The following is a 16,064-nucleotide window of genomic DNA, read 5'->3' as shown; positions in this document are numbered from 1 at the left end:
GTTTTTCTTCAAACTATGTTTCTGACCAAACAGAGATGAATTTGACAAAAGTGAGAGAGTTTTTTGTCCATCATAGGCCAAGGATGAAAAAACTCCTTCAATTTTGACACAAATGTTATGGGTTTGGAGAAATGTAAAACATACAGGTGCTACAAGAGGTTTTATGCATTTCTGGAGCGACCTTGGAAAAATCCATTGTTCTCATAGTTGTATTGTCCAAATGACTTTCTTGATAATCCAAATGAAAACTACACTATAATATATTTCTAATGAGATATCATGAGCTCAATTTGGGTTTGAGGAAGGCCTCCAAAAGTTTTCTGCAAGAGAACACTACATTTTTTCACCCCCATTCTGCACTTTTGACTAGTCTTGAGAGACTTGCTTTTCTAGGGGCTATACTTGATCATTTTCAGTAATTTATAGGTCCATTGTGTAGCCAAGAGAGATATATTTCCAACGAGCTATCCTATGCTCAATTTGGACACCAGGAACCCATCCCAAACTCACCTGCAACATGGAGGGCATGTTTGACATAGAGATGGCATGTTTGACACAAAGATGGCTCGTTTGAGAAGTCTTTGGAGAATCAACTTTTGGGGTGTAAACTCAAGTCAATTTTAGAAAATAAAGGTAGATCTGGAAACTAGACAGGATAAGATTTCCAACTAGCTATCCTGGGCTCAATTTGGACATCGGGATGGCACTCAAAATCATGCTTCAAGATGGATAGCGCACTTTCCACTGTGAGGGTGCACTTAGCAGCAAAATGGTTAAACACGTAGTGCCCTTGGCACTGCGCACATTTTTGAGCCACTTTTTGAGCAAATGAAGACCACGATTGGATGCCAAAAGACCATTATATCTAAGAAAACCACTTTTCCAGCCTTATTTTTCTGCCTCAATTTTGGCCCAGGCGATGCCCACTGAGTAGTCTTGGGAGAATGAATTTTTGAGGGGTCAAATCAGCATAATTTTGCAAAATGGAGGCATATTCAAAAATTAGACTTGAAGGGCTTCCAAAAATCCATCTTGAGCCTAATTTGGACACCTACAACTCAGTCAAAATCAGCCAGCAACAGGAAGGCCACACTTGACACTGTGAGGGCGCACTTGACCATTTGCTGATATTTTTGAATTTTCACTGTAATTTTGACTTTCATCTCAGAAAATGATGTTTTCACCTATGTAATTGAGGATGGTAAATGTAATAATGATGTGGATAAGTTACCTAGGGGTAGATTCATCAGGTAAAAGTTATCATCAAGTCAAATGAATGAGTTTCAATGTAATTAGGGAGGAGTCACTTAGAGCTCCCTATACTCTAGGTATCAGTTCAGATTTTTGTGGATCTCTTCCTCAACTCAGGGATTCGAGCCCTGAGGATGAGATAAGGATGTTTTGATGTCTATATCATTCCCTTATTCACTCTTGGAAGAGGTTGGACTCAGTTGGATGTTGTTAGATTGATCAGACACACTATTGTATTAGAATTTGGCCAATTTTAGTAGATGAGTTGCAGCTATTTCCTTGGGATACTTGTGGTATGGTTGTCTAGCATTATTTTTTCTTCAATTTCATTTGTGTGAATGTATTGTTACTCCATATTCCATTTCATGTCTATTGTATTATCTCTTTCAAGTTGATAAACAAGAATCATCTCATATGCCCTGTTTTGGGAAAGTTTTCATACTTTGTTCATCTTTCTTCAGTTTAGGAAGAATACATCTTTCATGCTCTTCCTAGCTCCTCACCTGTCTAAATCATCTCATCCCAAGAAACTATAATGTTCTAGCCTACCTACCTACCTTGCCCCATTGAATGGAATGTAACCCTAATATTATTGTCCTTGACCTAGCCTCTTTGACCTAATATCCTCATCCAACAATAACCCCATCAAATCAAATCAAAACAACCTCTGCACTTTATACCTTACCTAAAACCCTAATTCATCCAACCCTCTTAGTTGTGATTCTTTGGAGAGAGCCCTCTCCGGCTTGGTAGGGCTAGCTACCAAGTCAAACGTTTGGTTTGTGGTTACCTCAGCTGGACTCTTCCTCAGGCTTGGAGATCTAGAGGAGTGATAACATACTAGCGCCGTTGCCAGGGAGTGAAAGCTCTATCTTCCCCAGGAAAGAAAGACAATTATTTAGATCTAATTGTTGATGGTGAACAGCAGTTGGACGCATAGGAAGGTTGTACCTTTCACTTGGCGACTCCATAGACTAAAAGATCCAGAAAATCAACACTTCATGGCGACTCCACTTTTCAAGAACCAGTAGTTTGAAAACCTTCTTGATGACTTCATTGTTGTCAAGATGAGTTCTACTACAAGAAGAAATCCAAGGTATGCTCCTATGGATCGATCTCAGATCCCTGGATTTCCAAATCCTATACCTCATGTTGACTTGTTTATAAATCTTCCGATATTTAAAAATGAACAAGAAGATGATGCTACTTTGCATTTAGTAATGTTTCATGTACATGTATGTAGACTAAGAGTTGAGTTTCTTGAGGACTATCTCATGAAGTTGTTTATGGCTACCCTTGAAGATAAATCTAGGATATGGTATGAAGGGTTACCAGAAGGAAGCTTATGTTCTCTAAAAGATTTTCGTAATATATTCTCCAACCGTTATGTGAAGTCTTATTTTTCTTTACAAAGTTGTTGTGATTATAGTGAAGGTTTCATTGCATATCTTGAAAGTATTGATGATATCAAATGTATGGATGATGAAGAAATCATTGAAGCCTTCTCTGATTTTTTCCTTCAACAACAGTCTGAAGAAGCCAGTCACTTTGACACATAAGATCATAGTCAGCATATTGTAGCTTCCTCTTTGCTTGAAGATGAAGGAAGTTTTCATCTTGATAGTCAAAAAGAATCACATGAAATGAATCAACAACCTGATGAAAATTTATATACTCCTTTGCTTGAAACTAATGAAGATATTTAACATCCTTGTAAAACTTTAGGAGTGGAAGAAGACAAATATTGTTTTAGCAAAAGAAAACAAAATGTATTATCTTCTCTGTCTTAAGTTGAGATAGATCAACTCCTTAAAATTCATGTTACATCCCAAGCTAATGCAGGTTTGCAGTGTTCACATAGTCAAGAAGGTGCTAGTGAAACTTCTTCCACTTATGAAAATGAGGACAGTCTTGAAATTAGATTTATAGATCAACTAACAGATATTGCTTTCTTTCATGAATATGAGAGGGTTGTCATGTTTGATAATCTTGAATAATGTTTTATATTTAAGAATGACTTAGACTATGAATTTGAGGAGTATGAACCTGAGAGAGACAATATGCTAGAAACCGAGTCAGAATTTCTCATGCTTGAGAAATTTACAGCCAACACTCATATAGTAGAAGGTTATACTTCCCTATGCCTTCCTATGAATCAACAACTAACTGTTCTTTCAGATCAGAATGAAGGAATTACTTGTATTTTTGTTGTTGGATCTCAAGACAAGGTAATGCTTCAGGATTTTCAAGATCCCTTCGGTAATCTTTTGCAAGCATTGAAGAAGATGAATGTTGTCTGGTTTGTTAGCATAAGCCTTGGTTTTAGTTGTTATTGTGAGTTGCTTACAAGTACATCATTCTGCCTACTCGAGGAAAGTGAGAGAAAAATTTTAGTAAGTAGCCATCTGCTAGATTGGTTACATTGGAAGGATCACTTCACATGATTGTACATATTTCTTCAATAGGAAGGCAGTTGTGATCAGGATTTGAAGCCCTCAAATCTCGATGGTCTACTACCTTTAATAAGTTTTGTAAGTACTTGTGGCAGTTGAGTAAGTCAGTAGTGGGTCATTTTTCAGTTATTTTTCAGTTCGTCACAAGTCAGTTTGTGTCATTTCAGTTGTCAGCATTTAGTCATGCATTTCAATTTAAGTTTTTGACCCTATTGGCTCACATGGTTAGGTACTTGGTCTACATTGTTCTTAACACCTCCAAGGAGCTGCCATTCCCAATAAGGTCGATGTTAGTGTCAGTATTTTCATATTTCCATCAGTGATCAAAATCCTCTTTTCATATCATATTAGGGTCCCATTCTGAAATTTTTGTCATTCCACTAGTTCATCATGCAAAAATTTTGTCACTGAAGGTTGAATTAGGGTTTCCTTTGCTCCTTTTAGAAATTTACCCCTTACTGGCTCATTTCACCTTTTTCTGAAGTATACCATTGGTCATGACTTGTCTTCATCATGAAAGTCATTTTCATCATGGTCACAACCACTCAAAGTCTCCATTAGGTCTTAGGGTTTCCAAGGTCCACTAAAACACCATCTCCTGCATAAAAGACCAGCAAGTGAAGGAGTAAGAATAAACAATATTTCATCAGCAAAATAATTTGTAATTTGAATATTCAAGCAAAAATGTAATTTTATGGTTTTAATATGTAATGATTCTCATGGTGTCAATTGTTGTAAGTTCAAAGTTTATCCGTCAAAAGGAAGAGTTTCGAAGTCATTATGTTTCCAAATCCACCAAGAAGATCAAATCCCAAGATCAAGTTCAAATGAAATATTCAAGTGGAATCAGAGACATCTAAGCAAAGGAGGCATAAGGTAGGTCATTTCATCACGTATGAGGCCATTCCAACTCATAGACATGATGTCTCCATAATTTTTCAAGAAGTCATTCCAAGGGACAAATCATTTGCCACACATAGGGCCAATTTTTCTTCAAACTATGTTTCTGATCAAATAGAGATGAATTTGACAAAGGTGAGAGAGATTCTTGTCCATCATAGGCCAAGGATGGAAAACCTCCTTCAGCATTTACACAGGTGTTAAGGTTTTGGAGAAATGTAAAACATATAGGTGCTATAAGAGGTTTTCTGCACTTTTGGAGCAACCTTGGGAAACTTGATTTTTCTCCTAGCTGTAGTGTCCAACTAACTTTTTTGATAAGTCAAATGACAACTAGACTGGAATATATTTCCAATGATCTATCATGAGCTCAATTTGGAGTTGAGGAAGGCCTCCAAAAGTTGTCTACAAGAGCAGACTGCATTTTTGCACCCCGATTCTACACGTTTTGACCAGTGTTGGGAGAATTGATTTTTGAGGGGCTATACTTGATCATTTTCAGTGCTTGATAGGTCTATAGTGTATCCAAGAGAGATATATGTCCAACGAGCTATCCTAAGCTCAATTTGGACACCGGGAACCCATCCAAAACTCACCTGCGACATGGAGGGCACGTTTGACACAAAGATGGTGCATTTGACTAGTCTTGGTAGAATCAACATTTGGGGGGTCAAAGAACGTCCATTTTGGAAAATAAAGGTGGATCTGGAAACTAGACAGGATAAGATTTAGAACAAGCTATCCTGGGCTTAATTTGGACACCAGGAAGGCACTCAAAATCAGGCTACAAGATGGATGGTGCACTTGACACTATGAGGGCGCACTTGGCAACAAATTGTCAAATGCGCAACGCCCTTCGCACTGCGAACTTTGAGCCACTTTTTGAGCAAATGAAGACCACCAGTGGATGCCAAATGACCAATATATCTAAGAAAACCACTTTTCCAGCCTTTTTTTGCAAAACTAGCAAGTAAAAAGGGCAAAAAACAAGCAAAAAATCATGTTTCTACCTCAATTTTGGCCTAGGCGATGCACACTGAGTAGTCTTGGGAGAATGACTTTTTGAGGGGTCAAATCAGCTTCATTTTGAAAACTAGGGGCATATTCAGAAAGTAGACGTGAATGGATTTCCAACAAGCCATCTTGAGCCTAATTTGGACACCTACAACTCAGTCAAAATGAGCCTGCAACAGGGAGGGCGCACTTGACACTATGAGGGTGCACTTGGCAGAACAATGGCGCACTTGACCATTTGCTGATATTTTTGAATTTTCACTGTAATTTTGACTTTCATCTCAGAAAATAATGTTTCACCTATGTAATTGAGGATGTTAAATGTAATAATGATTTGGATAAGTTACCTAGGGGTAGATTCATCAGGTAAAAGTTATCATCAAGTCAAATGAATGAGTTTCAATGTAATTAAGGAGGAGTCACTTAGAGCTCCATATGCTCTAGGTGTCAATTCATATTTTTGTGGATCTCTTCCTCAACTCAGCGATTCGACCCCTGAGGATGAGATAAGGTTGTTTTGATGTCTATATCATTCCCTTCTTCACTCTTGGAAGAGGTTGGACTCAGTTGGATGCTGTTAGATTGATCAGAGACACTATTGTATTAGAATTTGGCCAGTTTTAATAGATGAGTTGCAACTATTTCCTTGGGATACCTGTGGTATGGTTGTCTAGCATTGTTTTTTCTTCAGTTTCATTTGTGTGAATGTATTGTTACTCCATATTCCATTTCATGTCTATTGTATGATCTCTTTCAAGTTGATAAACAAGAATCATCTCATATGCTCTGTTTTGGGAAAGTTTTCATAGTTTGTTCATCTTTCTTCAATTTAGGAAGAATACATCTTTCATTCTCTTCCTAGATCCTCACCTATATGAATCATCTCATCCCAAGAAACCCTAATGTGCTAGCCTACCTACCTACCTTGCCCCATTGAATGGACTGTAACCCTAATCTTATTTGCCCTGACATAACCTCTTTGTCCTAATATCCTCATCCAACAATAACCCCATCAAATCAAATCAAAACAAACTCTACACTTTATACCTAGCCTAAAACCCTAATTCATCTAGCCCTCTTGGCTATGATTCTCTGGAGAGAGCCCTCTCTGGCTTGGTAGGGCTAGCTACCAAGTCAAAAAGTTGGTCTATGGTTACCTCAGCTGGACTCTTCCTCAACCTTGGAGATCTAGAGGAGTGATAACAGGATATTTATAATTAATTTTTGTATAATTTACTATTTACTATGCAGTGTCATTTTCCTCTGGTCATGTGTGGGTGTGTGAACCATGACTTTCCCCAAGACCTACAATTTGTCATATCTAAATTATTAGCATTTGTACGTTGGATCACATCAAAGGAGATTCATATGGCTACCATTCCATGGCAGCGTCAAGAAATAACTGATATTGTTTGTATGTTTGAGAAGGAGCTATCGATGAGTTTCATGGACTTGCAGGTTCATCTTCTAATTCACCTAGTAGATGATGACAAATTAGTTGGGGTCATTTCTTATCATTGTATGTTCTTCTTAGAGAGGTACATGAAGAAATTAAAAGGTTTTGTTTGAAAAATGGAAAAACCCAAGGGGTCTATGGTAGAGGGGTATATATCGTATGAGTCTTTCTATTATGCCAGTGAGTACATCAAGCAGATCAACAACCCACCATGTGTAGCCATTTGGGAAAACAAAAGGGATGAAGACAAAAGAGAAGGGGAGCTTATCTAAATGAATGGAAAGAGGTGCATGATAAAGTGTAAGTGCGGGCTTATCATTTGTCAAATTACTACACAATAATTATTCACAATGAACTTCATATTAATGCATATTTTGATCTCATACATACTATATGTGTGTGTGTGTGTGTGTATGTTGGTTTGATTTCATCAGTGAATTTAGAAATTGAAGTCGTCAACAAATTTATTATTTACAATTTGGAAGCGACACAACTGTGGGTCACATTGTACGAAGAGAAGAGGAGGAAATGGGACAGTGACAGTAAATAATTCAAACGATTGATTGGTAGAAGCATGCCTTATCATGATCATTTAAAAGAAAATGTGCCAATGACATGCCCTAACAGTTGGGTTGCTTATCAAGTTAGAGAGAAATACGAAGAGGCTTGTTGTTACCTGCATGCTGAAGAGGTCGCGTTAAACATAGGGATTGGGTGTAACAACTTGATAATTATATTCTCTTTCTCTAAATTTTTAACTTCATACTACACCTTTGATGTAACATCTATATATATTTTATATTTTTAATTATGTTCGGGTTATTAGACACATGACACTGTAATTTTTTCACTTTTTTATAGGTGCATTTGTTCCCATCTATGCGGGAATATGGACATCATTTCCACATGGAGGATGTCGATGATGGATGGATGACACAAGATTGTGGAGTGGAAGTCGAGTTCGACCAATCTATTCATGCTAGCCACTGTAATCAAAACCTAATGCAAGGGACATTAGGTTATGTTGGAAAGATACAAGAGTTCATTCGAGTGGACTTCTCTTCATTCTAATGTGTTATTTTTAGGTGCAAGTGGTGGGGCACCTTTGATTGGAATAATGTAAAGGAAGATCGCGATAGTGGGCTGATATCTATCAACTCTAGAAAGACGTGGCATGAAGCTAGGGATCGTTATGTTTTCCAAAAACACTGCAACTAGGTGCTTTTTTCACCCAGATGTGTTGGATAGGGATTGGTGATTCATATTAAGACACAACCCTAGATAAAAACATATTTTTGAGTACAACAGTGTTATAATTCCAAGCGAGGAAGATAATGAGGTTGATGACAGTTGAGAGTGATATGTACTTGTGTTATTTCATCATTTATACTATGGTTGTGTGTTTTTTTTCTTTATTTCACTAAATATATTATTTTTGTATTCATCTTATTGACATTTTATAATATAATTGGTAAGATTCACAAATATTTTCAATGGTAATAATAAGTGATAAGGCTATATAATAAGGTGTTGTGTGTGATATAATATTAAAATCTATCATTCCCATAAGGATCATTGAAGGTCATGAGTCCAAGCCATATACATCATGTCATTGAAAGTCACAAGCCTAAGCCATATACATCACGTCATTGGTTTGAAGGGCATCAACTATACGATATGGCGGCAATGTGAAAGTTACACCTACAAGTTTTCACGATGTTTGGTGTGTGACTGATAAGACCCATGAAACCCTAATCTGATATCTTTTGTCCATACCACTGCCCTCTCATTTCACTATTATTTTACCATTTGAATCAACAACGTTTAACAAAGTATAAACTTTTCACAGTTCCATTTCTGAAATCCATAACACCATGGTGGTTTGTAGTCGGGACCTCTGAGATCCAGCTAAGACACCTGGAGTGTGTATTGTAGGACAAAAATTAGGTGTTATCCCTCTCTCTCGCCTCCCATAATCAGACCATATTGTATGGGTCTGCCATTTGCTCCTACTCCTCCTGTTACTCCCTCTACTAACATCTCTACTACATGATTGATATATAAAATACATCAGCCTCATACATAAAATAATTTTTTTTATTAAATGAAAAATGTATTTATAAATATAGAAACATAACTTTCAATTTAAAAAAAAGAAACATCGGTGCTCCAAAAACACAGTCATGCACCAGAGACCGTGCACTTTCAAATGCAACCACACCATCAAAAATGCACATATACGTATTACGCACCGATGTTGGTTCACAAATTTAAATTTCCATAGCGGTGTGCCACACTTATGCATCAATGTGCACATATATCATTTTCGCCCCAATTCGAGACTAACATATCAAGTGCACCAAATTTGTGATGGTGATTAAGAGGCATTTGTTTGACTTTCAAATAGACTTGGAGATGCATTTTTCATTCCTATTTAGATTATGTAAAATAAATATCTATTTTTGTGTATTTATAAGTAAATTATTTAAAGTAGACATGGATTTATCATTGTGAACATGATGTAATATTAGCTAGGATAAATGCGAAAACATGGATTTTAGTGACTATCTCGTGATAAGTTATATGTGGAAAAAATAATATTTTTTGAGTTGTTCATTAAGAAATAATAAAATATATTATTTGTCAAAATTTTAAATCTAATATAGTATCATTTTTATTATTAAAAAGAGTTACATTTAAATCAGTACAATAGCAAATAAAGAACCAAAATAGCACCAAAATGTTATATCTTTATTACAAGAAAAAAGTTCACTTGCCTCTTTAAGGGAGAACTTCCAATAGAGCAAATCCCCAACTACAAGTAACTTCACAAGCCTTATTTTACATTTCTTGATCCTCATCTTTAGAGAGAGAAAAATTTGATCTAAATTGGTAAGAGTTGCATAAAGATTAAATTTAAATTTCTTGAAAATATCATAACTTTAGTAATAAAATAAATTTTATAAAAATAGAAGTTTTAAAGCTATATTAAATCTAAATTAATTATAAAATAATTGAATTAAGTTTTTTAAATTTAACAACAGATTTAATTTTATAAACCAATATTGAATTGGTTAAATTGTATTTTTTATTAGTTTATTATTATTAATATTTTATATTAAAAATTGAATGAGTTGCACATTTTCGTCTTATTAAGAACTAACTAAATTTTTTTACCTTTAATTTTTTTTCCTTGTGAACATTGAAATGTTTTACTAATTAAGTTAGATTGAATAAGAATGAACTATCTAAGCAATAGAAAAATAGTTATCATAATTTTACAATCACAGTTTCAACCATACTAAACTTTGAAATTTATAAAAATAACTTTGCATTTTTTTAAAAGTAAGTAGATGTTCATGCAATTTCATATATAAAAGTTTGATATAAGTTTACCAATACATAATATATAACCAACCTATATCCATCTTAACCCTGGATCTATCATGCATCAAGAAGGATCAAATCTCTCGAGTTGCAAACCTTCTTTTTGGAGTGTAGAATTTGAGGGAAGGTTTGCATGTGGAGGGATTTGATCCCTCTCGGTGCATGATAGATCCAGGGTTAAGATGGATATAGGTTGGTAGATCCATCTTAAAGTGGGGGTGAATCTAGTTGGTTGAGAATATTGTCACATATTTTTTTTAAAGTATATATGTTTAAATCATATATTAATTCTATAAAAACATATTTTAGTGAAAAACCAAAATATTCATGAATTTTTAGATCTAACTTCTATGTCTGTATTTTCCTTTGTGTGTATCTTTCTTCTTCCCTCTATCTCCACCTTCCATATCTGTGTCTATCTCCCTCCCTCTCTTCTTCTCTCTCTCCCCCTCCCTATCTCCCCCATCTCTCTCTCTCTCTCTCCACCTCTCCCTCACTCTCTTTATCTCTCCCTTCTTCCCTCTCTCCCCCTACCATCTATATCTATACCTCCCTCCACCTCCCCTAAACACATCTTTGACTCTCTCTCTCCCCCTTAAACACATGTCATACACACTCTCTCTCTCTCCCCTCTAAACACATGTCATGCTCTCTCTCTCTCTCTCTCTCTCTCTCTCTCTCTTGCCCCTTCATCTATATCTTTATATCCCTTTGTCTCTCCTTCTTTATCTCTCTATATCAACCCGTAAACATGCACTCTCTCTCTCCCTCTCTCTCTCTCTCTCTTCCACTTCTTTCTCCATATCTATCTCTATCCCTCCTTCCCTCTCTTTTCCTCTCTCATCTACCCTCTCTCTTCCCTCCATCTATATCTCTATATCCCCTTGTCTCTCCACCTTTGTCTCTCCTTCTCACACTACAACAAAACCAGCGATTTGCGCCAGATTTAGCGCCAGATTTTAGTGCATTTTTTTTGTAATTGTGATGAGCAACCTGGCGCTAAATCTGGCTCTATTGTACAATTTTTAAAGCGTCCTTTTTTGCACCTGATTTTGCATCCTTTTTCACGCTAGATTTTGCATCATTTTTTACACCAAACTATGCATCATTTTTTGCGTCAAATTTTGAACCAAGATTTGCATCTTATTTTATGACAGGTTTTGCTTCTAGTTTTGTGTCATTTTTTTCATCTATTTTTCATTCTCTTTTGCTTCCTATTTTGCGTCATTCTTTGCTTCCATTTTTGCACCATCATTTGCATCAAGTTTACACTGTATTTTGAATCCAATTTAACATCTTTTTATGCATCCATTTTATGTCATTTTTTGCATCTAGTCTTACGCCAGGTTTTGTATCTAGTCTTACACTAGTTTTTGCTTCTATTTTTGCACCAGCTTTGGTGCCTATCTTTGCACCATGTGTTGAATTTGATTTAGCACCAAATTTTGCATCCATTTTTGTGCCCATTTTTGCATCTTTTTTTGGACCATTTTTTACATCCACATTTACGTTTGATTTTTCTCCATTTTTCCCATCTCATTTTGCACCATATTTTGCGTCATTTGTTTCATCCAATTTTGCATCATTTTTAACACCATCTCTTGCATCTAATGTTACATCATTTTGAGCATCCAAATTTGCATTTATATTTGCATCTTATGTTGAGTTATGTGTTGTGTCCACCTTTGCATCTTATTTTGTGTCTAATGGTACATTCAATTTAGAGCCATTTTTTACGTCTACTTTTGTATTTGTTTTTGCACCAAGTTTTGCATCCAATTTTAAGCTATTTTATGCCCCTTTTTGCACCATTTTTTGTGTCTACTTGTGTCCAATGTTGCACCATTATTTACACCGACTTTTTCATCCAATTTTGCATTTTTTTGGTGTCTAGTTTTACATCGTTTTCACCATCCAAATTTGCATCTTTTTTTGCCTCATTTTGTGTCCACATTTGCATATAATTTTGTGTCTGATTTCGAGCCTAAATTTGCATGTGATTAGGAATCATTTTTTACATCCAATATGGCATCCTTGGTTTCACCTTTTTTCAACCCCATTTTGCATCTTGTTTTATGTCTTTTCTTACATCTTTTTTTTTTCCTTTTTTGCACCCAAGTTTGCATCCCAAATTTACACCGTTATTTGCATCATCATTTGGCATATTAATTTGTAATGTTTTTTGCTTCTTTTTAACGCTCAACTTTGCATCTTATTTTACATCTAGTTGTTGTCTTTTTTTGCATCTAATTTGGTGCCCATTTATGTGTCCTTGTTTTTGCCCAATTTGATATCCTTTTGTATGCCATGTTTTGTTCCCTTCTTTGTGTCAACTATTGCACAATTTTTCACTTCTAATTTAAAACACTTTGTATGTCAATTGTTTGCATTTTGTATTAATTCCTAGTTTAACATCCAATTTTACTTTCAATTTTGCATCCATGGTTACATCCGCATTTGACTTCTTATATAGAGTATATTTTTCTTTACATATATGACCTCCTTTATAGATTCATGGTGAAATATATGATAGTTTCTAAATATCATTAAAGCAGATATCACAATTCAAAATCATTTGTAAAGAAATTTAAGAGAAATTGACAACATCCATCCAAAAAAATAACAATGTGTCATTAACAATTTTCAAAACATGTATAAAATAGCAACATAATACTAATAAAATCAGTATTATTTTTAATCAAAACAAGTAAAATTCAAATATGATTAACAAATCAAAATATTTCATGAATATCGTTATTCTACGATAAATTAACAACATACATAAATCAAACTCATTGTATGATTACAAAATCAAAATGTCTCATTGATATAGGGTAAATTCACAACACCCATCTAAACATAACAATGTCATTCTACACAATAATTTCTTCATAAAAAACAATGCATGTGCATGCCTAGCTACCACCACCAAGATCATCCTCATGATCATCTTGACCATCCTCATTACTCTGATCCACATCATCACCAACACCGCAACTATCATCATCATCTCCTCCTTCACCACCATCATCCTCATCCTCATCCTCATCATCTCCTGATATATGTTGAACATAATTTGGATCATCGTCTTGGCAATCATTACCTATAGCATTCTGACAAAAAAAATCAATATTGCATGTTAGTATTAATTACATAACACAACGCATGTTTTTGTTATACAATGTTAACCATAAAATGAGGTAAGATATAATATCTAATAGTACTAAAAAATAAAATGAAAATATGGTTTAAAAGTATATTGGAAATCCAACTAAGATTACATACCATAGAGTCCATCCAAACAACAAATTCAACCCATCTCTTTTGCTGCAGCACCTCCTTTTCCAAATGATTTGGAGGTCTTCCATATTTTAGTTCCTATCAATCAGTAAATAGGGAGAAATTAGATAACAATGACTTTCTTCTAGTACAAAATTTATTAAAAAAATATCACATGTTTAATATACTTACAAAGGTTGTTATCAGTGCTTTAAACCTTTCTGGCCACTACGATGAGTGACTTTTGTCTTGGTTAACCTCGCCTTGGATGCCTTGTCCTTAAACATAAACCAATTCAATTTATTTTCACACAAATACATGTCTAAGATACTTATAAGTATTAATACATTCTAAATAATGTTTAATGAAAAATTCAATACCTGAATGCTCTCATTGCCGGCTTTTCTTTGTGCATCCAACTTCTCATATGATTTTACAAGTTCTTTCCATACTTTAAAAGGTATGTCAATAGGTCTTTGTTTCAGTCTTTGATCTTGAGGCATTTTTTTTATTTTTCTTGTTTGGTTAAAAATTTTGGTTAAAAAAAACCGAACAAGTAATTCACATCAATGGCATGGGGACTCTATGGATATGTGTAAAAAAATGGCTATAAAGAAAACATCCAAAAAACATATGAGCTCTCCCTTTGATGGTCACTTGGGCATATGGCTGGAAAGGAACAACTCCATTTTCGAAAATCAAGGACAATCCTTTCTCAAAGTCCTTCCTAATATTTGCTCCAAATGTCTTAAAATGAAAAACAAAATTCAAACGTCATCCTTAAACATCTCCCTTAAATATAACGTTGGACCATAAATTCTTCACTTTTATTGTTATCGGCTCTGGAATGATTTTTCTATATGCAATTATATAATGAAATATGTGTGCACTAATGAAAAAACATTGAGTTTCATTTTTCATAATCACAAACAATGAAAAAAGAATCACATGTAACTAGCATCATTTTGGAAATTTTATATTTATTAAAAATCTTTAACATGTTTTCCTCCCATATCTCATAAAAAGGTGTGAAATTTTTTATATACTCTCCAATAAGCACTACAACAAAACCAGCGATTTGGAGGTTTTACACTAAATTTTTCAACATCAAGCTTACTAGGGCTTGCACCACCGCGGTTATTAGTAAGAATCTCATGAGGTTTGCATAGCCATGATTATTAGAATCAAAATAGTAGGATTTGCACTAAAAAACAGTTCATAGAGCTTTCCTGCTGGGGAGAAAATCACAAGTTCAACTTCTGCAGTGCAGAGCACCGAGAGCTCGTAAGCTTTCTTCAGCAATCCACCTACATTTGGAAAATGTAGCCTGCCTGTTGGCGATGTTCTCAATCCTCTTCCTCTGCATCTTTCCCCTCACTATTCTTGTATGTCCTCTTTCGTTTTTCCCTCCAAACAAACCCTCTCAAATTGAGAAAGCAGAACAACTCACTCGATGAGAATTCGAATCCAATTATCGCTTCTAACAATAACCCAATACGATACCAGAAGTGATTACACAAAACCTCATTGACTCTTCATTTGTTTGGAAAAGAGCCAAGCATATACTTCTGACGAGGGTTTCTATCTCAAGTCTGGCTCGCAGGACGTCGCTTAGTCAATTGCGAGAAAAGTTTTCCACCTGCCTGACACATACGGTTTGTCACACTATATATTAAAATAAGGTTGATCATACTAACAATAAGGTTGTATAGTTTAAAAGGAGGGCTCTCCTGACTGCATTTGGTTGTTTTATAGAAAAGATTGCTGGAATGTGTAATGTGAATGCTCTGCTAACTGTTTTTTAAGCATTTGGAAGTATTAAAACCCCCTAGGATAATTAATGTAAGACCTGTTAATTAATGTGTAAAGATGGCTATTGTCCTTGGGCTACTTTAGCTGTTCGTGTTTAGTGATTTGTGGTATTATGACTCCTCAAGTCACTATTAAACCATGAGAACCATGCCCAGGCAGACTAGTGTGACATTGTGCATGAGAACCAAAACTAGACTCCTATAACCTCCTTTTTCATCCTTTAAATTGCAGAATTAACTGATTGTTCTAGTAATCGTTCTTGAGCACCTGAAGATGTGCACCCTAAATAATAAGAATAATACCCTGTAACATATGAATAGTCCATCCTGTGCATGTAGGATATGCACATGAGGTCCAATAAAATCACTAACCAGAATACCAGGTGTTATTAAAGCCTCTACAGGTTGATATATATGAATGTTACAGTGTGCAGGAGTATGATTCAATTCCATACGAAAATACAAAACATCTTATAGGATTTCCTTATACCTCATAGGCAAACAACCATTGTC

The 16,064-nt window shown here is 35.2% G+C and overlaps 1 long non-coding RNA gene across 1 annotated transcript; it reads right to left on the bottom strand.

The window, feature by feature from the left end:
- Positions 1 to 13,207: 13,207 nt before the first annotated feature.
- On the bottom strand, positions 13,208 to 14,837 carry LOC149167768 (uncharacterized). The gene is made up of 3 exons (XR_016260578.1): positions 13,933 to 14,837; positions 13,747 to 13,839; positions 13,208 to 13,574 (listed from the first exon to the last, which is right to left on the bottom strand). It is a non-coding gene; the product is annotated as an uncharacterized LOC149167768 (long non-coding RNA).
- Positions 14,838 to 16,064: the final 1,227 nt, after the last annotated feature.

The sequence above is a fragment of the Pinus tabuliformis genome, chromosome 5_1 (assembly GCF_031772625.1).
Source record: "Pinus tabuliformis cultivar Carrire ecotype Pingquan chromosome 5_1, CPIR1, whole genome shotgun sequence".
Classification (NCBI taxonomy): domain Eukaryota; kingdom Viridiplantae; phylum Streptophyta; class Pinopsida; order Pinales; family Pinaceae; genus Pinus; species Pinus tabuliformis.
The sequence above is the reverse complement of the archived record's forward strand: the minus strand, read 5'-3'. Positions and strand labels throughout refer to the sequence as shown.